General features: G+C 38.6%; 1 protein-coding gene across 26 annotated transcripts in view; it reads right to left on the bottom strand.

Moving 5' to 3' along the window:
- The window catches only part of zfh2 (Zn finger homeodomain 2), a 2,927,436-nt gene that overhangs the window by 528,907 nt on the left and 2,372,014 nt on the right, over positions 1-26,515 (bottom strand). For 4 of the 26 annotated variants that reach the window (XR_010947790.1, XR_010947793.1, XR_010947794.1 and 1 more), the window contains exons 14-15: positions 15,416-15,745; positions 11,261-11,302 (exon numbers count right to left, since the gene is read on the bottom strand). The exons of 19 other annotated variants lie outside the window; for them this stretch is intronic. The gene's annotated coding sequence lies outside the window, so the exon portion shown is untranslated. The remainder of the gene's footprint in view (positions 1-11,260; positions 11,303-15,415; positions 15,746-26,515) is intronic. 3 more of the 26 variants (XR_010947791.1, XR_010947792.1, XR_010947796.1) reach the window with 1 other exon arrangement.

Genomic DNA, 26,515 nt, shown 5'->3' with positions numbered 1-26,515 from the left:
ACCAAAAATCCAAAATATACAAATTTTTCACGGCCCACCAATCTACGACCACCTAATGGCCATCAGGGAACAGGAGTTGGCACCAGAGAAAGGAAAAGCCGACCCGCACGCAAAACAGGTGCCCACAGAAAAGGCAATAAATGAACGGCCGGACCCAGAGGAGTCTATTAAAGAAATTACGCCAAAGCAACAAAAACGGGGCGACACCGAACACAACCAAACAGGGAAAAAAACATCATACGACGAGGGTGACCCTGATCCCGAACAGTTCTTCAGAGAACTGAAATTAAAGCGCTCGGACCACAAGGACAGGAAGAGCTATACGTTCCGCTGGAAAACCAAACGGGTCAAGGTAAAAATAATAGACAAAACACAGGCGACAGTTTCACTGATGGGGAGAAAAAGGGTGGTACCAATCGAATAAGACACGAAGAGGAGGCCGAAAAATATATCTTTTCTTTATATACACTTATACAATTTACAAAACTGTTAGACTTAAGACATAAATGAATTGTGAATTATGTTTCAAATAATAAGGAAAAAAAATATACTACAAAAACAAAAAAAAAAAAAAAAAAACAAAAAAAAAAAAAAAAAAAAAAAACTTATAACAAACCAATATATATATATATACATATATCTACATAACATTATACAGGGAACAAGAGAAGTACGACAACGGATACAGTTTAGTACGACTCCATCCCCGACAAAAAAAAAAAAAAAAAAAAAAAAAAAAAAAAATTGTAAAATGAAAAATAAATTTTTTTTATACTTTTTGCCATTAAAACCTGAAATGTTAACATTAACTCTGTTATATACATAAGTGGAATGACTCTGTATATTTTTGAAAAGAATAATAATTTTTAAATAAAGTGCTTCGCCCACACGCACACCGGCATAATACCTAGGCCATGCCTGGAGATCCACCTTTCCCCAAACGCAGCTTTCCGTCAACCGAAGTGGGAGGGGGACTGTAACGTAACGTTACAATAACGTAATTCCCCCTGTATTTCCTTATTCACCTAAACCTGAACCTCCCTGTACTTATTTTGCTATAGCATAGCCAACAACCACTTCTTTTATAGCATATTCAACAACCAACTAAATTGCGAACCAATGAAAACCACAATAACGGAGCGTTGAATTCTCATCCAGTTTGTGGGTGGTGACCCATATAAACACTGAATTTGCATTTTTGCAATTCAGTCCTCGCAGGTGAGCCAGCGGGAGTGGTTGTCTTTTTAAAGACAAAATTGCCACTCCTGCTAGCCAGCTGAGTGGAGGGGGCGCTGTCATGGCGCGGGTCACCCTTCACCCAGGTAAGGACGAGCGGGGCGGATGCCTTTGTGCTATTGCCACCCGCCGCCCCCCTGGGTATTGAGCGGCCCGACGCCTTAATGACTATGTCGCCCTTCCCCCTCAGCTCTGGCTTCGGCCAGCTGAGTGGAGGGGGCGCTGTCATGGCGCGGGTCACCCTTCACCCAGGTAAGGACGAGCGGGGCGGATGCCTTTGTGCTATTGCCACCCGTCGCCCCCTGGGTGTTGAGCGGCCCGACGCCCTAAAGACTACATAACCCCCTCCCCCCTCAGCTCTGGCTTCGGCTAGTTGAGTGGAAGGGGAGCCGTCATGGCACGGGTCACCCTTCACCCGGGTAAGGACGAGCGGGGCGGATGCCTTTGTGCTATTGCCACCCGTCGCCCCCTGGGTGTTGAGCGGCCCGACGCCTTAATGACTATACCCCCCTCCCCCTCAACTCTGGGTTCGGCCGTGAGTCGATTCGTGCGCATAAGGGGCTACCGCTGTGCCGTTAGGGTGCACTTCCCCTCCGCACACGGATCGATCCACGGTGTATCGGCTGGTACAGCCCCGCCCCTCTTACGCACCTTCTATAAGCGTGCAACTAGGGAGGCGGGGGTGTCCAGCAGTGAAACCAGCACTAACGAGTCCTCGCAGTCTCTTCCGCAGGTGACTGACCCCGCGACTACCACAGCTGCCGAAGAAGAGCGACTAGAGATCCCGTTGCAGCCGACCGACCAATACCAGCCCGTTGGTACGCCTATCCGACCCCGCCCGGAACACGCAGCCGCTGTCCAGGTAAACCCCGTCGCCGGCCTATTTTCTCTCTCTCTCTCTCTGCCCTGGTACGCGCTCCGTAGCCCACCGCCGCTGCCCTCGCACCGTCGCCCCTCTGGTGCCACCGCTGCTACGACGACCGTTGGCCGTTCGCCATCCTACCGCCGTTAAGCCGCTGTATCCGTCCCGCCGCTGCTACGACGACCGTTGGCCGTTCGCCATCCTACCGCCGTTAAGCCGCTGCATCCGTCACGCCGCTGCTACGACGACCGTTGGCTGTTCGCCATCCTACCGCCGTTGAGCCGCTGTATCCGTCCCGCCGCTGTTACGATGACCGTTGGCCGTTCGCCATCCTACCGCCGTTGAGCCGCTGTATCCGTCCCGCCGCTGCTACGACGACCGTTGGCCGTTCGCCATCCTACCGCCGTTGAGCCGCTACATCCGTCACGCCGCCGCTACGACGACCGTTGGCCGCACGCCATCCTACCGCCGTTAAGCCGCTGCACCCGTCACGTCGCTGCTACAACGACCGTTGGCCGCTCGCCATCCTACCGCCGTCAAGCCGCTGCATCACCGTCCATCCAGTTCGCTGGTGCCGTCACTTCGTCTATACCGCTACACCCATCCGTCCGCTAATACTGTCCGCCGTCCAGCCACTGCGCTCATACTACTGTACCAATCCGTCTGCTAATACTGTCCGCCGTCCGGCCGCCGCGCTGATCCCGCCGCTGCTCCCGGACAACCGTACCATCCCGCCCGCTACTGCACCGCCGCCAAACCACCGTACCGACCCCTCCGCTACTACTACGCCTATTAGCCACCGCCTCCATCTTTGCACGGAAAGCTGCTGTCCGCCTAATATCCCCAGCCGTGTGTGCGTGCGTTCGTAACACATAAATATCGTGTATTTATTCAGTAGGGGTTTGTGGGACCTTTACTCGACTCTGGATTGACTGAGTGTTACCCCAGCCTTAGACAAAACCCACCTCATAAGTATTGTGTGAAAATATTGTAATAGTATTGTAAATTTCCTATAAAAGAGAAAGTAATCGTTAATAAAGAATCAGTCGAATTTCTGCGCTGAACATAAACGCTCAAAATATTCACTTTGTTCTTATTTTGGTAAAATTATATTACAGTATATTTAGTTATGTGTATGTTCTGTGTGCTTATTCAGAACCGAGGGTGGGTTTTACTCATCGATTTTTTTGGAGCGTTAATTTCTTTGTTACTATTTGTGGTTTTGTGTGTGTCTGTTGTACCTGTGTGATTACTTTGTTTATTGTAAACAAGTTTCTTGCCAATAAATGCTACTTTGTACTAGGAAGACAATTGAAAAGGAAAATCCTCTCTCGGCGAACGAAAATCATACTCTACAAGTCACTTATCGTTCCCGTGCTGCTATATGGGGCAGAAGCATGGACCATGACAACAGCAGATGAAGCGACTTTGGGAGTGTTCGAGAGAAAAGTTCTTCGAAAGATTTATAGACCTCTACACGTTGGCGATGGCGAGTACCGAAGAAGATGTAATGATGAGCTGTACGCGCTTTACGCAGACATTCACATAGTCCAGCGAATTAAAACGTAGCGGCTGCGCTGGCTAGGCCATGTTATGCGAATGAAAGATGATGCTCCGGCCAAGAAAGTGTTTCTATCGGAACCCGCCTATGGAAGCAGAGGTAGAGGGCGGCCCCCACTCCATTGGAAGGACCAGGTATAAAACAATTTAAACTCCCCTGTTGTGACCAATTGGAACCAGTTGGCGGAACGAAGTAGCGACTGGCGCACCTTGCTGGATGGCCATAACCGTTTAGACGGTTAAGCGCCAATTAAGTAAGTAAGTATGTAAACAAGCTTTAAAGGCTCGAATATTGTGTCAGAAATTGTGTTTATCTGTTCGTTTATTATTCCACAGTCGAATGTTTTCTGTTTGTAGGTTTCCATGTTTTCGAGTACGTTGAGACGTCGGCCTTTTACTTGTATGTGAAGAACCCTAACTGTTTTATTTATGTTTGCTGGGGAACATTCATTTTCGACCATGTGATTCACAAAGTTAGACTCTGGTATAATGTTTGGATTCCGTGTTTTTTGTTGTAATCTCTAATGTGCTGTATGAACCTAGTTCTTATTTGCCGTCCTGTTTGTCCTATGTAACTATGTTGGCATCCACCGGTAAGCATGTATACGCCGTGGCTGCTAAACGGATCATCGGGATTTGTTTGACACATTATCAATTCATCACCAATAACAATTTATAATACTTGCCAGTATTGGGTAAAACTAATCTAATGTGTAAAATTGATCTAATGGGTAAAACGAATCTGATGTGCAAAGTTCCAATTCGTTAGCACCAATGGAATACGGCAACGTTCTGGCTATGCAGCTCACTTTAATCATTAACATTTTTTATTGGATTCATACCGGCAAAATTTTCATTACTTACCACTAAACTTTGTAAATCTAACTCTTTGAAACTGAAATAAAAGTTAAGTTTATGTATACAATAATAATAAATAAGACACAATCAAAAGGAAGTTTTCGTATATCCCTTGGAAATAAAATAAGGTGCTAACATTTCAGCGACCACAACATTTGATCCTGTGAATTGCTCGACATATAACTTTAATTGCCACCAGAAGGTAGGGTGCTCCATTATTTGCCGGATAACACCGAACGTACTTTGTTCCTGCCATACACGTAAGCGCTAAATCAAATTTCATTTTGTAAAGTCCAATATTGCATTCAAGCCGCAAAATAGCAACAAGGCGAAAAGTCATGCCACAACTTCATCTTCAATTTCATCATCGCGATGTTGTTTGTGCTCCTATAATCATAAGTTGATTCAATGCCCAACCATCGAACGAAAATCTCCTAATTTACTTATTTTATTTATTTATCATTAATCAAACACACAACCTTAGGTTAATTTACAGTGTTGGAGCTTACAATTAACTTAAAAATAACATTAAAAAATAAACTTCACAAGTGAATATGCTTAACAGATTTGTTTAACAGAGAATAACAAGTCTGAGGATATAATAAAATGCAAAGAAGAAGAATGAAAGAGAAAGTGCACATTGCCTTCTTATTGACGAAAATAGTTTATGAGCTCATTCTTGAAGCGCAGCGCATTTTGTATGGCTTTAAGTTTTTTGGGCAGAGCGTTCCAAAGGCGAACAGCGTAGACAAAAAATTGACGTTCAGTAACTAGACAGTTGTACTTCATAGTAGTTAAGTGGAACGATCGAGGTGATCTGTTAAATTTAAGGCGGTCCATGAGATATTCAAGTTCTCGAGATACGATGATCTTATGAAGCAGTGTTAGGCACTATAATTGTAACAGGTTATCGATTTTAATAGAAAAAATCCGCTTGACGAAAATGGAGATGTGCTCGTAACGACCAACACTATACTCATATCTGGCTATATTATTATAGAGGGCATTTAGTTTACTACGACAAAAGCTATCGGAATTGGCATAAAGTTCACATCCATACAATAAGGTGGGTAACAGATATGTTTTAGCTAACAGCAGTCGAAATTTCACTGGGGTAAAGTGTTGGGTAATCCAAAGTGAGCCATAAACCTAGCCTATTGCTCTATAAATGTGGTTATTCCATGTCAAATTCCTATTAAAAATCATTCCAAGATTTTTTGCGGTGTTTACATATCCTACGACTGAGTTATTTAATTTTACTTTATTGAAACTATCAAGCGATATGATTTTATTATAGATTACTATGAACTGTGATTTATTTGGGTTTAAAAGTAGGCCATTATCACTTGCCCACTTGTTTACATGTCATCTAAGTCAATGTTAAGATAACTAATACAACTAATAACAGATAAAAGAGGACAGTTGACATATAATTGCATATCGTCTGCATAAACATGAATATCACAATACCTCAACACACTTTGAAGGTCATTAACATACAAAACAAACAATAACGGGCCAAGAATCGAGCCTTGAGGAACACCCTTGAAAATCGGTAGATAATTTGATATGTATCATTGCACACAGCTTGTGATCGCTTTCTGAGGTAGGAGTTTATTAAATGTAAAGTAGGAGGTGAGAAATTTAACAATCGGCACTGTTAGTCAAAAAGTGAAGCGATATTATTTTGAAGAAAACGGATCTGCTCGTCGGTAGTATTTAAGATATAAACAGTTTCCCAGGGAATACTATCAACAGATTCTTCGAGTTGCACATGATTAATATGCGTGAAATCCGGGTATGAATAGGCAACTGTTTCACACTTGCGGTCGAAGTCAAATGATATAAAAATTAGGTCATGATTGGAGAAGTTTGGGACTGAAAGCTGGTCGTAGAGTTGAATATTCGATAGTTCATTAACAAAAAATATATCTAAAACAGTACTGCTAGTTTGAGTTTAATGTGTTGGCGTTATGGTATTTACTGGGAAAAGTGCAAGGGTTTGCATAGCTAAAGCAAATTTGTTTTCACGAAGTAGGTCACTATTGAAATCTCCAACAACTACAATATTATTATAATTTAAGGTACAGTCGTGAATTTCTTCTAAAAAGTTATCAAAAGCAACTTATTTGTTTGGCTTGTATGAGTATTTTGTAATGATGGTAATTTATTTCAACAAAAATGTACTCTATAGAAGAAAAGGGTTCAGATGTACAAACAGTTTTACAACATAATCCATATTTAACAAATACAGCAACCCCATCACCATGTCCGATTCTATCTGCACGATATACCCATCAACGCAGAACACTGCATCACTGTGCCACTGAGAGAACTAAATCTCAGAAACGCACACAACATCTATTTCTGATGACTCAAAAATATCCTGAAACTCGTCTATTTTAGGTGATAGGCTTTGTGCATTAAGATGACATATTTCTAAGCGTTTATTTCCTTGCCTAGTAAACGTATCATATTGTATGTGCTGTCATAGCCCTTAGAACGCATACAGCTGTTACAGTTCAGAACAACATTGACACTGCGCTTTGATGGCGAACACGCTTAACATACCTTATGAAACTCAGGCAAACGAAAGCATAAGGAAATAGAAAAAACAAAAAACAAAATAAAAGAGATTAAGAGGCGAATTGAGAATAGAGGCAGATTGATAGCGTGAATATGAAAAAAGTAAATCCACAGAATACATAGCCATTACTCTAAATTTTAAAGTTAATATGAAAATTATGGTAAATAATAAAAATGACAATAACAATAGTATAAGCTGAAGAATGTGGGAGAGATTGCTTATAGCAAGCCAATATTTATTTGCTTGTGCTCAAAAGAGTGTTCACATCTGCTCTTGTGCATACTAGCTGCGGCTCTTCATTTGGCTTACGTCTTATGTATACCTTGCCTCTGATAGAGAACGCTGAGGTTATTAATTTCTTTCTACGAAGCTCAGGTGCAAAAGACATTACTTCGCGTGTCACTTTAGGCAAGCTTTCATGTAAGTGAATATTTCCATAGCCTGGCACGTCAAGCCTCTTGCGGGATTTATACAGACCAACAATTGATTTTAAGAGCTTAGTTCGGTCGTTGGAAGAAAACAGCTTGACTATAATTGGCGCGCTTTTACTGTTTTGCTGATTTTCTTTACTGATCCGTATTCTAAATAAATCGCGCAGCGGGGGTGCTTTGCGTTGCGCTACTCTGCATAGCTTACCAAAGATCTCAGGCAAATTCTCATCATTCCTTTGGTGAATACCACTGATAACGACGTCAGTGGCGACTGTGCTATTCTGTAGCTCAAATATTTGACTACGAACCTCAGAAAGTTCACTGCGCATGATATTATTATTGGAGAAAGAGCTCTCTATTGCAGTTAATCTTGCTTCGATTGCACGCACTGATAGCTTCATGTTGGTTATCTCACCTGTTAACTCGCTGATTCTTTGCATTACACTTTCATCTGAGTTTTTTATAATTGCAGTCAGCTCTTCAACAATTGACACTCTCAGCTCATCCATTTTCCCTTGCATGTTGTTCGTTGTTGCCAGTGGCATTGTAGGAGATGCATTTGCTTTATGCGCTGGATTCCTTCGTTGTGGTTGCATCGGTGTCATGGTTGGCACAATTGGACAAAATGAACAGCAATGATGTTAAGAAAATTAAAACAGTTTAATAAGCGCACGTTTGCATAGCACAAGTGGTAATTTTTTTGCGAGGAAAACACAGCGAAAAGTGAAAAAAGTCGGAGCAAAGCGAAACACGTCCTACTCGTTCAACGACATACTCTAATGAACGCAGAAATTTCGTTAAATCTAAACAACTATGTTTCAATTGCTTAGGCACCCACTGCTCGTCCAAAAGAACCTACCGTAAGTGCAGATAACGCCATAATACGTTATTATATATCGTTTCACAAAAATCTACCAAATCGACTGTCAACCACGTAACAGCAGATTCTGATGACTTACAATCATCAACCGTTCAATCGAGTGATTTGCAGTCAAACAGTAGCGAGGAAGCTGCTGTCGTCAACTATGCCACCGCAGGAGCTTGTAAACGCTCCAATGTCTTACTAGCAACTGCACTCGTAGAAATTCAAATTGAGCACGTGCGTCACGTAGCGCGCGCATTGATTGATCCAGGTTCAGAACTGTCGTTTGTCAGTGAAAGAATAGTTCAACTTCTTCGATTAAAGCATTCACGAGCCGCAATTACCCTTCGTCGCGTAGGAGCTTCCCATGTTTCCACCACTCGCGGAGTGGTATCTGTCAACTTAACTTCATTAGCGATAAAACGATACGCGTTCAGAGTTACTGCATTAATTTTACCTAAACTCACTGCATTTTTGCCGTAGAGAGAATCAAAATCCACAGATTGGGCTCATATGAAAGGATTACAACTTTATGACCCAACGTTTAACACTCTATTCCGAAATTTTACAAGAAGGTATTCGGAAAGGTCCAATGCATACTCTGATCGCACAGGCCACAGCCTTTGGCTGGATTCTTTCTGGATCTATCGCAGAAAAACCATCAATTACTTCAGCCCGTATTCATTATTGCTCTCATGATGACGAAATAAGTAATCTCATTCAAAGGTTTTGGCAACAGGAGGAGGTTACCACCCTAACACTTAAGTTGACTCCAGAAGAGGAAGCGTGCGAGACGCATTTTCAACGGACGCACGCAGGTACCGAAAATGGAGAGTACATTGTCCGACTGCCTTTGAAACAATCCGTTTCAACACTAGGGGATTCACGAGCAAACGCAGTTCGTATCCTATTTTCTTTAAACCGACGACTGATCGTGAACCCTGAATAGGCCCGAATGTATATCGAATATTTGAACGATTACGAAACCAGTCTTCAGATGTCCAAAGTTTCTGATGGCTACGTACCTAAATCAATCATCTATTATTTTCCTCATCATGATGTGCTCCGACCATCTAGTACTACTACAAAGCTACGAGTTGTTTTTAATGGTCCGGCCCGAACAATGAGCGGCAAGTCACTAAACGACATAGTTTACACAGCGGAAAAGCCCCAAACTGATGTTTTACATTATTTCCGTCGTTACAAGTACGTTGTCTCTGCTGATGTTAAACAAATGTATCGCCGCATATTGGTTCATCAAAATGATTGGGATCTACAGAGAACACTATGGTTAACAAATGGGAACTTACTGGAATATCATCTCCGAACCGTAACTTATGGTCAACTATGTGCACCCTTCCTAGCTCTAACAGCATTCAAGCAGCTTGTTATTAACGAAGGACATCGATTCCCACTGGCGGTTTCAATGCTATCACTCGGGCGATACGTAGATGACGAATTCTGTGGAGCTGTTACTGTACAGGAGCGCATTGAATTGGTCAACCAAGTTATACAACTCTGCAACGCTGGTCAGTTTCACCTTCAGAAATGGAGTACCAATCAACCGACGATTCTCACACATCTGGAGCCCAACCTCTTGGCTACTGAAACCAACACCAAGTTTGATTCACCAAAAATTATTCGAACCCTTGGCTTAAGCTGGAATGCCGAGTCTGACAACTTTAATTTTTATACAATTTTTATTCCTATTAAGAATATTACAAAACGACACATCTAATAATGCGCAAATATTTGATCCCCTCGAATTTATTTCTCCGACAGTCGCCACTTGTTACGTAACTGCTTGATGCGGGAGAGGAGGAGTGGCGGGTTGGCATGGTAGTAGCCCGGCTGAGGCTCGGCGGCTCTGAGGCGCGGTTCTTGCCACTTCTCCTTTCCAAACAGGTGCATAGCAAAATTGAGTTCAGCCTGGGGGAAAGTATCTAAATAAACTAAAGAAAAAGAAATATAGGAAAGCGGGAGAAAACCTGTCCGAGTCAGGTGTAGCCTTCCCACCCCTCCTGTTCGCGAGATGCGAACAAAAAAAAAATAATTATCCAAAACTTTCGTTTCCAAGTGACAATTTATTGATATAAACTATTTCAAAAAAAAAATGTATATTGAAAACCTAAATACCTATCTCGAAAATGTATTCTTTCTATGCGCTTACTACTATATGAATTAAATACAATTATTACTTCTACCTATTAATACTGGCGGCCACCGTGGTGTGATGGTAGCGTGCTCCGCCTACCACACTGTATGCCCTGAGTTCGCACCCCGGGCAAAGCAACATCGAAATTTTAAGAATAAGGTTTCTCAATTAGAAGAAAATTTTTCTAAGCGAAGTCGGCCCTCGGCAGAGTTTGGCAAGCGCTCCGGGTATATTTCTGGCATGAAAAGCTCTCAGTGAAAATTCATCTGCCTTGCAGATGCCGTTCGGAGTCGGCATAAAACATGTAGGTCCCGTTCGGACAATTTGCAGGGAAAATCAAGAGGAGCACGACGCAAATTGGAAGAGAAGCTCGGCCTTAGATCTCTTCGGAGGTTATCGCGCCTTACATTTTTTTATTTTTTTTATTAATACTTAATCCAATTCCATACAATTAACTTTTCCTTTCTTTCACGTACTTTATATTCTAATTCTTAGACACGGCTAATACCTATCTAACCATTTGTGTACAAGCCTACGCATAAACATGTGTATATCTGTACGCTTGTGTGTGCGCTCACTCCCAAACAAATGTTGAACTAACTATATGTGTGGGTGTGTGCTACTTTACTCTGAGATTGTAATTACAAATGTACGTGGGTTAAGGTGTGTGTGCATACGAAATTTTTTCTTTCTTTTATGAATAACTCACCTCGTTCAGAACACCGAGTTGGTACCAAATCGTTGTTCGGAGCTGAAAGTAAAAAAAAAAAACAAACAACATATGCAAAACAATGGAATTAAGGTAACGTCGAAACGCGTCGGGAATAACAAATATACCCTGTTTTAATTTATGGCCACAAATGCTCATTTTAGCAAACCAAATATTTATAAATTTGCCCAAACAACATAATAAAGATTCTACAATTGGTGAGCAAATCCGAGATACAAAAACATCTTAACTACAGTCTTACATAAACATGAAACATTTCTTTCGGCACATCAAAACTAAATACAATGAAGAAATGCAACACAATATTAATAAATTTAACAAAAAATCAAAAAATATCGCGAAACAAAAAGAAAGGCTTAAATTTCTGCTCAAATGCAAGAACTACGGCATCACACCACCACACTTACGAGGTAAAATTAGATTCTTAGCAAACTCCTTTAAACACCAGTTCACCCGAACCCAACTACAAAGATTGGAAACCGGGTTTCTACTAAAAATATTAAACCTAGAAATTAAGGAAACTAATATAAACATTAAAATAATTGAAGACGAATTAAAATACGTAACAAATACGCTAAAACATAAATTAAATGAACACGACTATGATAATATTGCAGAAAAACAAAATAAAAATCTACTAATGAATTGGTACGCAAAATCCGTTGCCTCGGGACGATTAATAAATTACCACTCAAACCATCCATGGAAACAAAAAACCAACACAACAACGAATTTAATAAGAAAAGTAATATTACTTAGCAATGACGATTTCTGGACGGATAACATTAAAAAGATAAAGGAAATTCTATATAACAATAGCTATCCAAGTTCTCTTACGGATAGACTAATCCAAAATACTATGAACAGAGTTCACCAAAAAGATAATAACACACAACAAGATAATACGAACAAGAAATATATCGGCGTAACTTACATCCCGGGCCTTACAGATAATGAAATATTACATAAAACAATAAATAACAAAAACATTAATTACGCGCATAAACCTAACAACACGCTCAAAAAAATTTTCACTAGAACAAAAGACCCAATTAAGAAAGAACAACAAACCGATGTTGTTTACGAAATAACTTGCAATGGTAACGAAAATGAAAAATGTAACAAATGTTACATCGGTACAACAAAACGACAACTAGGTATAAGAATTAATGAACATAAGAAAGATGCAGAAAACAAAAAAACGTCGACCGGCCTAGCACAACATCTAACAAAGAGCAATCACGTAGCGGATTTCTCAAATGTTAAAATTTTAGATATTGAACGGAGAGGGAAAACGAGGCTGACGCTGGAAAGTATACGCATTCAACAACAATTACAAAACGCGATGAACTTCAAAGAAGATTTTGACAATATAAGCAGCGTCTACTCAGCTTTTGTACAGAGATGCAACAGAATGTTAAAAAAATAAACAAATGTCATTTAATGTGTGAATAATGTTGTGAAACAAATTGTATTAGTACTTGAATCAAATAATTATTAATGTTAATATAAATATAAGAAGCAAAATAAGTGATAAATGATGTGTCAGTTTCATGTTTATTGTTAGATAATATAATGTATAATGTTTAATTTATTTAATTTTATATATTTAACATTAAATAAATCCCCAAAGAAGAAGACGTAAGGTAAACGTCGAAACGCGTCGGGAACAACAAATATACCCTGTTTCAATTTATGGCCACAAATGCTCATTTTAGCAAACGAAAAACAAAAACATTTCACAAAATACTTCATCAACGCCGCGGAAAGAACACACCTAAAGAAGATCCAAACACAAATAACAAAAAACATCGACAAATTTGGCATACGATGCAACGAAGACTGGTTCATTAACAAAACGAATATCGACGCACCTCAAGAAAGTTGCTTATTACTCTCGCTTGGCACAAAGTTTGCATTACCGGTCACAAAAGGTAATTTTTCTCCAATACATCTTATCGCGCAGCTGGAACAAGGTTTACATGAGATCGAAGATGAAAAAAGTAAGGACGCAATAAGAAGCAGTATAGCTGAAAAAATCACTAGCTACCAAAGACTAAGCAACCAGAACCCCAAAGATAAGCTAATTATGAGAACTTTCGAAGACACAAAGAAGTTTTTACGTCAACACAAGGACAAAATAGTACTGACACAGGCGGATAAATTTAACAAAACGGTATTAATGAATAAAAGCGAGTACGAGGAAAAAATGACAGACTTGCTAAGTGACAGGAAAGTCTACAAAATAATTAGGAAGGATCCAACGCAACAACTAATGCGGAAAAATAATACCATCGTTAACGAGCTATACAAAGAAAATGAAATTAATGTAAGAGAAAAATTTCAACTATCATGTACTGCGGCTGTCGCGCCCAGATTATACGGTCTACCAAAAATCCATAAAGATAATATGCCACTGCGACCGATCTCATCATCTACGAAAGTAACTTGCTATAGGTTAGCTAATCGTACCGGTGCCATACTGAACAACTTAATAAAAATTTTCACTAGAACAAAAGACCCAATTCCAAAAGAAGAACAAACAGATGTTGTTTACAAAATAACTTGCAATGGTAAGGAAAACGAAAAATGTAACAAATGTTACATCGGTACAACAAAACGGCAACTAGGTATAAGAATTAATGAACATAAGAAAGATGCAGAAAACATAAAAACGTCGACCGGTCTAGCACAACACCTTACAAAGAGCAAACACGTAGCGGATTTCTCAAATCTTAAAATTTTAGACATTGAACGGAGAGAGAAAACGAGAATGACGCTGGAAAGTATACGCATTCAAAAACAACTACAAAACGCGATGAACTTCAAAGAAAATTTTGACAACATAAGCAGCCCTTACTCAGCTGTTATACAAAGATGCAAGAGAATGTAAAAAATAAACAAATGTCATTTTAATGTACCTATGTTAATAATGTTGTGCAAAAATTATATTAATACCAGAAATAAATAATTATTAATGTGAATATTTATGTAAGTAGCTAAATAAGTGTTAAGTGATGTGCCAGTTTTATAGTTATTGTTAGATATCCGAAAATAAAATTTAATGTATTTAATTTTATTTACTTAACATTAAAAAGATCCACAAAGAAGACGACGTAAGGTAACCTCGAAACGCGTCTGGAATAACAAATATACCCTGTTTCAATTTATGGCCACAAATGCTCATTTTAGCAAACCAGGAATTTTGTTCTGTTACAGGTCTTTGGCCGATTGACCGTGGTCACGGCTAATCCTATGCACAAGTGTCTTTTGTTTTTAGTTTCGCGTATCGGTTCAAAGCATGTGCACATTTATACACCTGCTACCAAAAACTCGAAATAATAAAAATTTAATCGAATTAGGATTAAAAAAATATTTCCAAAATAACCGCGAAAACCACACAGTAAAAGTGCCGCAGAGATATATTAATTAGAAAAAATAAATTTAATAAGAATTAACAGTGGACCGGCAAAGTGTTAGTTATGAATTCAAAAAAAAAAATTGGAAAAAGAATTCAAAAAAAATTATTGTTTGTGGATAAGTTCTTATACGCAAGCAAATGATTATGCCTGTGATGGGCTGGATACGATTACTCAAAAATTAGTGTGCCTATCGACAAATGCAATAATATGGTAAATGTTAAATTTAGGTAATCGAAGAAAAACTTATACAAGTTAAATTATAGAACTAATAATAAAAATTAACAAATTCATAAAATTCAAAATTTCAAGTAGCCTTTTTTTTTTCAAAAAAAAAAAAAAAACAAGTAGTGGTTGTGCGGCCTAATGTAATAAATATAAATTAAAACTGTGGTGAGTAAATAAAAATATTTAAGTTGGCGTGCGCGCTCCCGGTTAGTCGCGCTTAACTTCTCTCGCTCTCAGATTTTTCAATGATAGATTAGTGGTGCGTTGGGTTTCTGTGTAGTGAATAAATGTGGATGAATATGGCCGATGATGCTGTGCTCTAACTATGTTGCTAGCTACGTGGGTGGTTGTGCCACTAAATGTTTAGCAACAAGTTGGCGATGGTCGATGTTGCGTGGCGAAAAATGTAAATATGTGGCTAATGCAGCTGATGCAACCCGTTGCCAAAAATTTGTTGTATTGTGAATATACAAGTGTTTTGTATTACCTCTTGTTGGTTTTGTGAAGAATGTATGGTGTTGCGTGTTTTCTGTTATATGTTTGAGCTCGAATGTGATTTTGTGTGTTGGTGTTCGTCGATTCTGGCGCTAATCCGTTTGGACGCTTTCGGCCAATATAGCCTCGCTGGCTGCCCTTTTGGCCAGAAACAAATCCCTTAATTGGACGATTGACCCCTTTTGCGTGTGTGGTTGGAGTTTGTTGTTGTTTTGCGTGTTTTCTTCGACCAAATAACTTTCTATTCTTTTGTACGTTTTTGCGTGTGATTTTGTGTAACTATATGTGAAAAGATGTCGCGGCCTTCGGCTGGCTTCGTGCGCTGCAACAAGAGAACGCATATATATTTTTAAACATTTTTATTTTTAAGAATTTTTGCTTAAAATTTTTTCTGTGTTTTAAATTAAATTTAGCTATTTCGTTTTTCTTTCTTTAAATTTACAATGACTTAACAAAAAAATATTTCAATTATCTCTGATATTTCCTTCCTCTTGTTCTTCTTTTAATCTACCTTTTTTTGCATATGTGCTCGTGTACATATATATGTATATACATATGTACATGTAAGTGCACTAATGCATATTTTAATATTTATGAATTTTAAATTTAAAATTCGCTCCAATAAAACTCAAATAAAATAAAAATTCACAACAAATATTTCGACGGGAATACAATGAAAAATTGTGTTTACAACGAAAACGGTCAAAAATTAAAAGGGAGTTTTGGGCCAAAAGTTTTTAGCGTGATAATAGAGGAATGATTTTGGATAAAACTGCCAAAGAAACATTTATGAAAAACGCTAATTTCCGAAGTGGACTTTAGGTTGCACCGATTTAACGATTCAAAACTAATTTTTATCCACTTCATTTTTTTTTTTTTATGAAATTTCAAAAGTAAAAATGGTTTACGAACAACTCTCTAGTTTCAAACAAAATTATTTAAAGCAAGATTCTAAAAAAAATGTTCTACTAAAAGAAAAAGGATTTAAAAAAAATCACGGGTAAAAAAAACAAAGTTTTTTCAAAAAAAATTTCAAATCTCACTCTTTGACTTACCGGTGACTTTGCCGCTTTCTTGAGGGGATTTTTCACGCCCAGTGGTGGCGGTACTCCTTGCTCGGCGGTGCACCTAGGGATGATTCCCTGGTATGAAGGTTCACTCTTATTTTATTCGCTCGCGTTTACTTTTAGCGTGAAACCGCACTTAAAAAAACTCGCGCGCCCACACTTTAAGGTGAACAAAGCGCACTTTGAATATGAAACTTTTTGAACACTTTTGGCACTAGCTAAGACCGCGACTTTTCGATTTTTAATGCTGTTGATCAGCGGGACCCCCTTTTATACCCACTAACCCTTGAGGCATTTGGGACACCGTAAGTCACGAATCGCCTTCCTGCTTTGGTTGCACCAATCCCGCGTTCGCCCCTTAAACGGCACGTATATGCACATATGTGCAAGCAGCACTTTAACCCACTCATACAAATAATAATCCGTTTTGCTAATATCGTAAGTGGATAAGGTGGTTCGGTTAGCGGCTGCCTGTCCATCCATTCATATACCCGCTTGCGCGTAGTCAGAGAAATTTTCAAAGGCTGTCGTTACAGGCTCGCATCCGCCGATGTTGCCTGCATCATGGAACGTGTGCGTAAAAGAAATTCATAACGCAGCCTTGGGTTGGTTTGTAAGTCCAGGGATAACGTGTGGCCTCGACCCACGACTTAATGCCGGGCTTCTAGTCCGCTTCTTACCTAACATTTCACTAAAACATATAATACAAAAACATATATTTACTACACTACAAAAAATTAAATAAATTATCAAAATTCTAAACCTAACATCTCTGTGTTCTCAAGCAAAAACTAACCTAGAGTATCACAAATGGGCATCTTAATCCTATATCACAGTTTGAACTAAAACTATATCACAGATTGAAGAAAATTAGCCAGGTTGCAAATGTATAAATGGGTTAATATGTCAAGTCGGGAATGTACAATTAAATAAAAGTTAAGTCAAAACGGTATTATTACATTGGGAGGTCAATAAAACCTGAAATAATCGAGTAAATAATTATAAAAAATATAAAAATGTATGTCAATTTTCTAAAGGTCATTTTTTTCAGGTCCAAAGGTGAGTAATAAATAATATGCAACATTTAACATTTACTAACATCATGCCACAAATATGCCTTTAGCATGGTATACACCGATTCTGTTTCCACTAACTTCACCGAGTTCATACATCGAGTTACCTTTTACTTTAAGTACTGTGCATTTTACTTGTTTTGGGGTAAGTTTGGGATTATAGTTGTCGATTTGTGAACTCTGTTTAAAATTTCGGTGGTATACCACTTGTCCAATCTTAAACGTCACATCCCTACCTCTAGTGTTATATACCTTCATGCTACATTCGTGGGCTAACCTCAGCTCTTTCATAATATTATTTCTAATCGACTGAAGCTTATCTGATGTTAACTCTAGCTCGCAGTCCACATCATTGACTGCCCCTAATTTTAGATAAAATTCGTACGATGCACCATGTTGCACCATTGGCATACCAAAGAGCGCATAATACGGTGATGTGTTAATCGCCGAATGGATGACGCTTCGTAATGCAAAGGCCGCATCACTAATGTGTTTTTGTCCCAATTTTTCTGGTTTTCGCCTACATACGACCCCACAACTATTTGCAATATTGATCGGTTGACCCTTTCTGCCGCGTTGCCTTGTGGCGAGTAGAACGCCGTCCTTACATGCGTCATACCGTATCTTGCTAAAAATGATGTAAACATTTCTGAAACGAACTGCTTGCCATTGTCAGAGTGTACATACTCCGGTACACCAAACACGTTAAAAACATCCTTTTCTAAAAATTTTACAACTTCAGCTGAGGTTGCCCTACGCATTGGTTTCAAAAACACAAATTTCTAAAAGTGATCTAGACACACAAACACGTAAACATTACCATTACATGTACGTGGGTATGGACCCATAAAATCTATAAATAAACGTTGAAAAGGGCGTTCAGTAACATGTTGTTTTCCCATCAACGGTTTGTGGAAAGCATTTTGGGTTTTGTTGCCTTTACAGATATTGCAACTTTTAATATAATTTTGTACATCTGAAACAAGTCCTGGCCAGTAGTATCTTTGACGGATGCGCGCAAGAGTCTTTTCTATACCTCCATGACCTGCAGAAGGCGAGCAGTGCGATGCTTCCACCAACCCAGAACGAAGTTCAGTCGGTACCCAGAGTTTCCAGGCATGGTCTCCTTGAAGCCCTTCACCCTTGTCAAATTGCGTCCGTCTATAAACGAATCCATCAGATACGCACAGTTCCAGTAATTTGTCTTTGTTCGATGTCACCGTGTCTATGAGTTCGTGCTACTAAGTCGTTTTAAAGTAAGGCGAATTTACGTCGATGTCCAGCATTCTGTCGTTAATAAAATTTCACTCATGTCGGCCCTGAATAGAGCATACGGAACTACATTTTGGGTGCCCTGACGGTACTGGATGTCGAAATTGAAGCCTTTTAATTTTAAACTCCACCTTGCCAGCCGGCCAGATAAGTCCTTCTGACCCATCAACCACTTCAAGCTGGCAAGGTCAGTTATTACCGTAAAGGGCAATCCCTCGATATAGGGCCGGAACCTCTTTATACTCACCACCGCTGCATAGCACTCTAGTTCTGTGATACTGTAATTTCTTTGTGCCTTATTTAGTTTCGCCGATACGTAGGCAATCGGTCGTTCATTTCCGTCCTCGTCTAGTTGGAAGTGTACCCCTCCAACTCCGTCCGTGGATGCATCACATTGCACGTAAAAGTGCTTTCCAAAATACCGATGTATTAACACCGGCGCAGATTTTAGTTTTTGCTTTAAGCAATCAAATGCTTGCATCGCTTCGTCCGTCATTTTAAAAGATTTTATTTTGTGTATGTTTGTTTAATGGTGTGTTCAGTTTATACTTATATTTAAGAATTCATGAGCTTAACACCGGCTTATAATAATTGAACTTCAATTATAATTATAATAATTGAATTTCAATTATTATATTTTCTAAGAGAAACTGAAAATAAAGACACATTTACTGGCATATTGCGATGGACCCATTTCGAAAACCGCCAACGTAATCATCATCAGGCAATTTTGTAATGTTATCAAAGGTTTCACCGGGACTCGAACCGTGAATCACATGGTGAAACTGCAGTAGCCTTTAACACTAGGCCATCCTGCTGGTATTTGTTTTCATGCTTAATTCATTTTTTCTCATTTCTACACTAACAACACAATTGAGAAATTTTGTCTCTATAATGATTTGTGTGCCATGTAGATTTGTTTTTGTAAAGTTCTTCTTCGTTGCGAATGAGAAGCTTTCTAAACTCGGGCTCAGTTTTACATATTTATGTATGTTTGTTTAATGGTGTGTTCAGTTTATACTTATATTTAAAAATTCATGAGCTTAACACCTGCTTATAATAATTGAATTTCAATTATTATGTCTTCTAAGAGAAACTGAAAAGAAAGAAACATTTACTGGCATATTGCGATGGACCCATTTCGAAAACCGTAATGTAATGTAATGTTATCAAAGGTTTCACCAGATTCGAACCATGAATCACATGGTGAAACTGCAGTAGCCTTTAACAACTAGGCCATCCTGCTGGTATTTGTTTTAATGCTTAATTCAGTTTTTCTCATTTCTACACTAACAACACAATTGAGACATTTTGTCTCTATATAGATTTGTGTGCCATGTATATTTCTTTTTGTAAAGTTCTTTAACACTTTACGTTGGCGGTTTTCGAAATGGGTTCATCGCAATATGCCAGTAAATGTTTCTTTCTTTTCAGTTTCTCTTAGAAAACATAATAATTGAAATTCAATTATTATAAGCCGGTGTTAAGCTCATAGATTTTATTTTGTCTTTAGTGAGGCAGTCGTTCAGCGGTGCTGCAATTGTCGCGTAATCTTGTATGAATCTGCAGTATCAGCCTGTCATCCCTAGGAACGGTCTGAGTTGCTTCGGTGATCGGGGTTCGGGGAAGTGTCGCATAGCTGCAATCTTATTTAGATCCGTACGGATACATCCGTCGCCTACGACATAACCCAAATAAATTACTTCTTTAAAACAAAACTTACTCTTTTCAACATTTATCGTTAATTTCGCATCACGAAGACATTTTCCAACACCGGACAACACATCTAAATGGGACGAAAATTCTCGAAACAAACTAGTAAATCATCTAGGTAAACAAACAGAGATTCACGAAGACAAGCGGGGATGACCTTGTCCACTAAACGACACATTCGCTGTGCCGCGTTGCACAGTCCAAAAGGCATTACTGTGAAAGGGTACAAAGGTCTACCAGGTACAGTGAAAGCAGTTTTCTCCCTGGACTTTCGCTCCAAAGGTATCTGCCAAAATGCGTCTTTTAAATCAATTCAGATATGCACCTGGTATTCTGAAGCCGACTTAAAATACCGTCTATATGTGGGAGTGGGTAGGCGTCTTTGATGGTGCAGTTTCTTCGGGACTCAAATCCTCTTGCATCGCATCGAATGATAATTCACCATCAGCAGGAGTAAGCTCTGATACGACAGAAACCTTGGATTGTGTTGAAGACATGATCCAATTTCCGGACTAAGTGCGCCCCACCCCCTCCGTCTGGCAACACTGGCCAGTGCGTCCCAGCGCAAGCAGTGCAGCTCAGCTGTGCCTGCAATACTCACCACGCTCTCAACCAGAATTAATCAGTTGTCGTTAAACTACCCACGCAAACGCATCATCGTGCCAGCATCAATCGCCGTGTTTTTATCTCCCGATAAGGTTGTTTGGTCTCTCGCCCGCCCGCCGTCGCGTATTTGTTTAATATTTAATTAACTTCGCCTTTATTACTTTGTTCGTAGTTTAAAGTTTTTGAAGTGTGAATTACAAATATCGATACATCTCTACCAAACAAAAAATTTTACATAAAATAATACGCGAGCAAAACGTAATAACAACATAACAAACAATTTAGTTTAAAAAAAAAAGTGCCAAATTATACAAGGGGTTTTAAATAAAAATATTTACAAACATACATACATAAAAACTGGTGTACACAAAATACAAAAGAAATATAAAAAGTTAACATTAAGGTGTGAGAAGGAAAAATTTTAGAAATCAAAAATTTAATCAAAATCAAAAAAAAAATATCTGAATACAAAAAACATACCGACTCATTTGGAAATAATTTGGGAAAAAATTATTATTGAAAAATTAACAGAACTCTAAAGGTTGAAAAGAAGAGAAGGAGGTGGACATTTAAAAACAAAAAAGCGCATAGAAGTGCTGAGTACAACAAAAATATATACACAACTACAAAGTGAAACACATTAGGGTGTTGATAAAAAGAGAAAAAAGAAGTTTGGTGGAAACGGAAATAATTTTTTTAAGAAAAAGAAAAAAATATTTGAGAAAAAAAATTAAAGTATTTGAAAAAAGGGAGTTTTTTGGAAAGAAAAAAGAAAAGTTCACGTTTTATATAAAAAAAAAAAAATCAAAGGAAAAATACAAATTTTTAAATAAAATAAAAGTTGAAAAACATAATTGGAAAAAACACATACACACATCAAAATAACATCACCATTACAACAAAGACACACAACATCAAAAAAGTTACAACAACAACATTAACTAACTACACCAACAAGGAGGAACAAAACATCAACGATGAGCAATACAATAAAGGACAACACAAACAACCCACAAGAAACACACATAAAACTAAAGGAAATGTCGGAGTTAGTAATTTGTTACCCAATATATACCCCCATATATATTCCCTCCGTCTAAAGTACGGACCCAAATTCTATAAATTCCCCAATTTTTTACCCTCCGATCTAAAGATCTTGACCCTGGTTATATACCAACATTATAAAGCTTAAACGGCAAACATTTCATTTGCCTGCCCACTGGTACAAAAAAGTACAGTCCCTTACAAAATCCTTAGCTTTTTTGTGTTCAAAAACAGCGAATACATAAATTTTTATTCCCGTACCAACGGAAAACCCACTGCCCGGTTCTATATACCCAAAAAGTTCGTTGCGCTAAATATCTTTATAATTATAAAAATATATACGTATATATGTAATATATGTATATACCCACTTAGTTCGGTAATATCCCCCGACCTACATATTTTCCCAGCGCGAAAAGCACCGCTCCCCAGTTTACCCTTATATACATATATTACATAAAATGTATTTTATAAAAAACCCATAGCAATGAACTTTCCCAAATTTTTGTCACTTTTCCTAAAGTTTATTTTACCGGTGCACCCAAGATAATTTTGCATACAAATCTACAAGTATATGCACCCATAACACCCACACGCACTTGTATATATTTTTGTATAAGCCAAAAACCCACCCTCAACAAAGTAATTGCATGACCATATGTAACTACATAATAGAAGGAATCAACAAAGAAGACCATCGGTTACATATTTTGCATACATTTACTTTGTCAATACAGATCAAGTACATTGGCATTTGCAACCAAAAAGGTATTGTTGGTACACCACAGTTTACCGACAAATATATTTTACCCATATATTATATATGGAGTATTCCATCCCTTTTCGACCAATTTTGAACCCGACCCCTTTAGAATTGGCTGAAAGTTTTTCTTCTTTTTCTAGCTTACGAAAGACGTTTTCTGAAGTTTTTCAAATTTTTTCATCCAACTAAAAAAAATTTATGAATTTTTAAAAAAACACCGTTTTTGTTTTCAAAATGCTATAACTTCTTCAAAAATTGACCGTTTGGGATCGATTTTTTTTTAAATTTGTTTTTAAATGAACTTTTCGGAAAAATTTCAAAAACATTTTTAAAGTTTTTTTTTTGTAATTTTTCAGTTTTTGGAGATTTTTTGAATTTCGCCCTTTTTTTTCTCATAAAAAACTTCAATCAATTCTGCAATCATCCCCACTAATCCCGGAGTGGGCCGAGAATTATTTTTTTTTTTATTTAATTGAAAAAAAATCTCTAAATTTTTTTTTGGCATTTTTCGGAAAAGTACATTTAAAAACATATTTAAAAAAAAATGATCCCAAACGGTCAATTTTTGAAAAAGTTATAGCATTTTGAAAAAACACCGTTTTCCAACTCAAAATAAGTTTTAAATATTTTGAAAAAAACGGTGTTAAAAAATATGTTTTTAAATGTACTTTTCGGAAAAAATACAAAAAAAAAATTTAAAGTTTTTTTTTTCAATTAAATAAAAAAAAAAAAAATCTCGGCCCACTCCGGGATTAGTGGGGATTATTGCAGAATTGATTGAAGTTTTTTATGAGAAAAAACAAAAACAAAAAAAAAGGGCGAAATTCGAAAAATCTCGAAAAACTGCAAAATTAAAAAAAAACACTTAAAATTTGTTTTTGAATTTTTTCCTAAAAGTACATTTAAAAACAAATTTAAAAAAAAAAGATCCCAAACGGTCAATTTTTGAAAAAGTTATAGCATTTTGAAAACAAAAACGGTGTTTTTTTTTTAAATTCATAACTTTTTTTGAGTTGGATGAAAAAATTTGAAAAACTTCTGAAAAACGTCTTTCGTAAGCTAGAAAAAGAAGAAAAACTTTCAGCCAATTCTAAAGGGGTCGGGTTCAAAATTGGTCGAAATGGGATGGAATACTTCGAGCTTGCCTGGGAAGCGCTCAGGTCTAGGTACGAGAACAAAAGGATACTCGTCGACAACCAATTGAAGACACTGTTCAACCTGCCCACAATATTCACTGAAAACGGAGAACAAATACAGAAGATGCAGACGACAATCAACAACTGCATGTCAACCTTTAACACCCAAGGAATCCCGACAACGGACTGGGACCCAATCCTCGGTTACCTCTGCTCATCCAAGCTGCCAAGTGAAAGCCTTTCACTATGGGAACAATCCCTTAGCTCCCGAAAAGAACTCCCACTTCGGGGTGATATGAATAAATTCTTGACCAGCAGATACGAGGTAGTAGAGAGAATAAGTACCTATCGACCAGGCAAGGCGAAACCCCAATTTTCGAGTTTTACACCACAAACGGTGAATCAAAACTCGACCCAATCTAACAATAATAGAACGCACTCGTATCACACGGAGTTTAATAAAACGGCTTCGTGTAGATTATGCAACCAATACCACGCAGTCAAATCTTGCGTCAGGTTTAGGAATTTATCGGTATCAGACCGAATCAAATTTGTGAGAGAAAATAGTTAGTGCGAAAACTGTTTGTCAACGTCACACCCAAAGAACGAATGTAAAAGTAGTTTCACGTGCGTTTATTGCCAAAAGCGTCATCACTCGCTACTGCATTTGCAGCCCAAACCCCAACAATCACAACAAAATCCCAGGGCTCAAAATGCCCAAGCCGGCACCCCTAGGAGAACGAACGACGAGCGAGCCTCAACATCGAAAGCCACCGCAAGAGCCACCTCCTCCCAACAGTCTCAGGACAAAAACCTGATTTCTACACTCTTTTCGAGTAATCATGGAACCACCCTACTACCAACAGCAGTAGTATCAGTATACTATGCTGGCGAATTTCATAAAATCCGTGCCCTAATAGACCAAGGTTCACAAAAAACTTTTGTATCATCCCGTATACAAAAGCTTCTTGGTCTACCCACAAAAGAGTCTCTCCACCACATATCTGGAATGGGTGGAACGGTTGTGAAGAATGCTTATAAAGTCGGCCAAATAACATTCTGTTCGGCAGACTTAACCCAAATGATAGACGCACAAGCAATCATTTTGCCGAAACTAACGAAGTTCTTGCCCACAGTCGGAGTTTCAAGCATCGATTTCGAAGAACTGTCCCATTTACCGTTAGCCGATCCACAGTATGCGATACCATCGAAAATCGATGTGGTAATCGGCAGCGATATCACCCCGCAAATCCTCACCGAAAGGCTCCTACGAAATGTGAGTGGAACATTACTTGCCCAAAACACAATATTCGGATGGATATTAAGCGGCCCTGTAGCTGAAAAGGTATCAACCTTCAGCACTCATGTGTCGGAATGCACCGATGACCCCATCAATCAACTTTTGAGACAATTTTGGGAACAGGAAGAAGTTCACCATACCCAACAACGATCAGCTGAGGACGAATACTGTGAAGCACTATACCGGACAACCACAATTCGTGAGGAAGATGGACGCTACAGAGTCAAACTACCATTCAAATCGGAATTTCCAGCCAATCTGGCACTCAGTCAATCACCACCCGCAGCCCAACAGCAGTACATCAGCATCGAACGCACACTCGAAAGAAAACCCGAATTAAGAGACAAATATTTTGAAGTCCTTAATGAATATATAACCATGGATCACATGGAACCTGCCCCCTAACAAGAGATAATTACAGATGGTAAATATATATCATTTTATCTACCCCATCATGCTGTCATAAAACCCGACGGCAAAACCACAAAAGTGCGAGTCGTCTTCAACGCATCAAAAATGTCACATTCTGGCAACTCGTTGAACGACGTGCTTCATACAGGCCCCATACTACAAAATGACTTAGTGCTCGTCATACTTAAATGGCGACTTTATAAGTTTGTTTTTAACGGCGATATTGAGAAAATGTATCGCCAAATACTCATCTATGAAGAATATAAAGATTTTCATCGAATCGTTTTTCGAAAACACCCAACTCTGCCGATAGAAGATTTTCGACTAAAACAATTACCTTTGGTGTAAAGTGCGCGCCATATTTGGCAATTCGAACCCTACACCAACTCGCCCACGACTGTAAAGATGAATATCCCCTTGCAAAAAATATTTTATTGAACGAAATGTGTATCGACGATATTTTGTTAGGCGGTCATAATATACAGTCCACTTTGAACACCATGACTCAAGTTATCGAAGCTTTAAAATCGGCAGGGTTCCCTTTGAGAAAGATTCGGCAAATCACCCTAAAATTTTAAAACCCGTTCCCGACCCTGACTTGCTAGACGTCTTTTTTCTTAAATTCCACGATTCGAGTTCCACAAAAACCCTTGTAATTCAGTGGAACGCGCTAACCTACAACTTCACCTATACGTACGATCCACCAT

This window comes from Eurosta solidaginis, chromosome X, assembly GCF_040869045.1.
Source record: "Eurosta solidaginis isolate ZX-2024a chromosome X, ASM4086904v1, whole genome shotgun sequence".
In the NCBI taxonomy this organism is placed as follows: Eukaryota; Metazoa; Arthropoda; class Insecta; order Diptera; family Tephritidae; genus Eurosta; species Eurosta solidaginis.
Note: the sequence above shows the minus strand (reverse complement) of the source record. Positions and strands in the feature narration are given on the sequence as shown.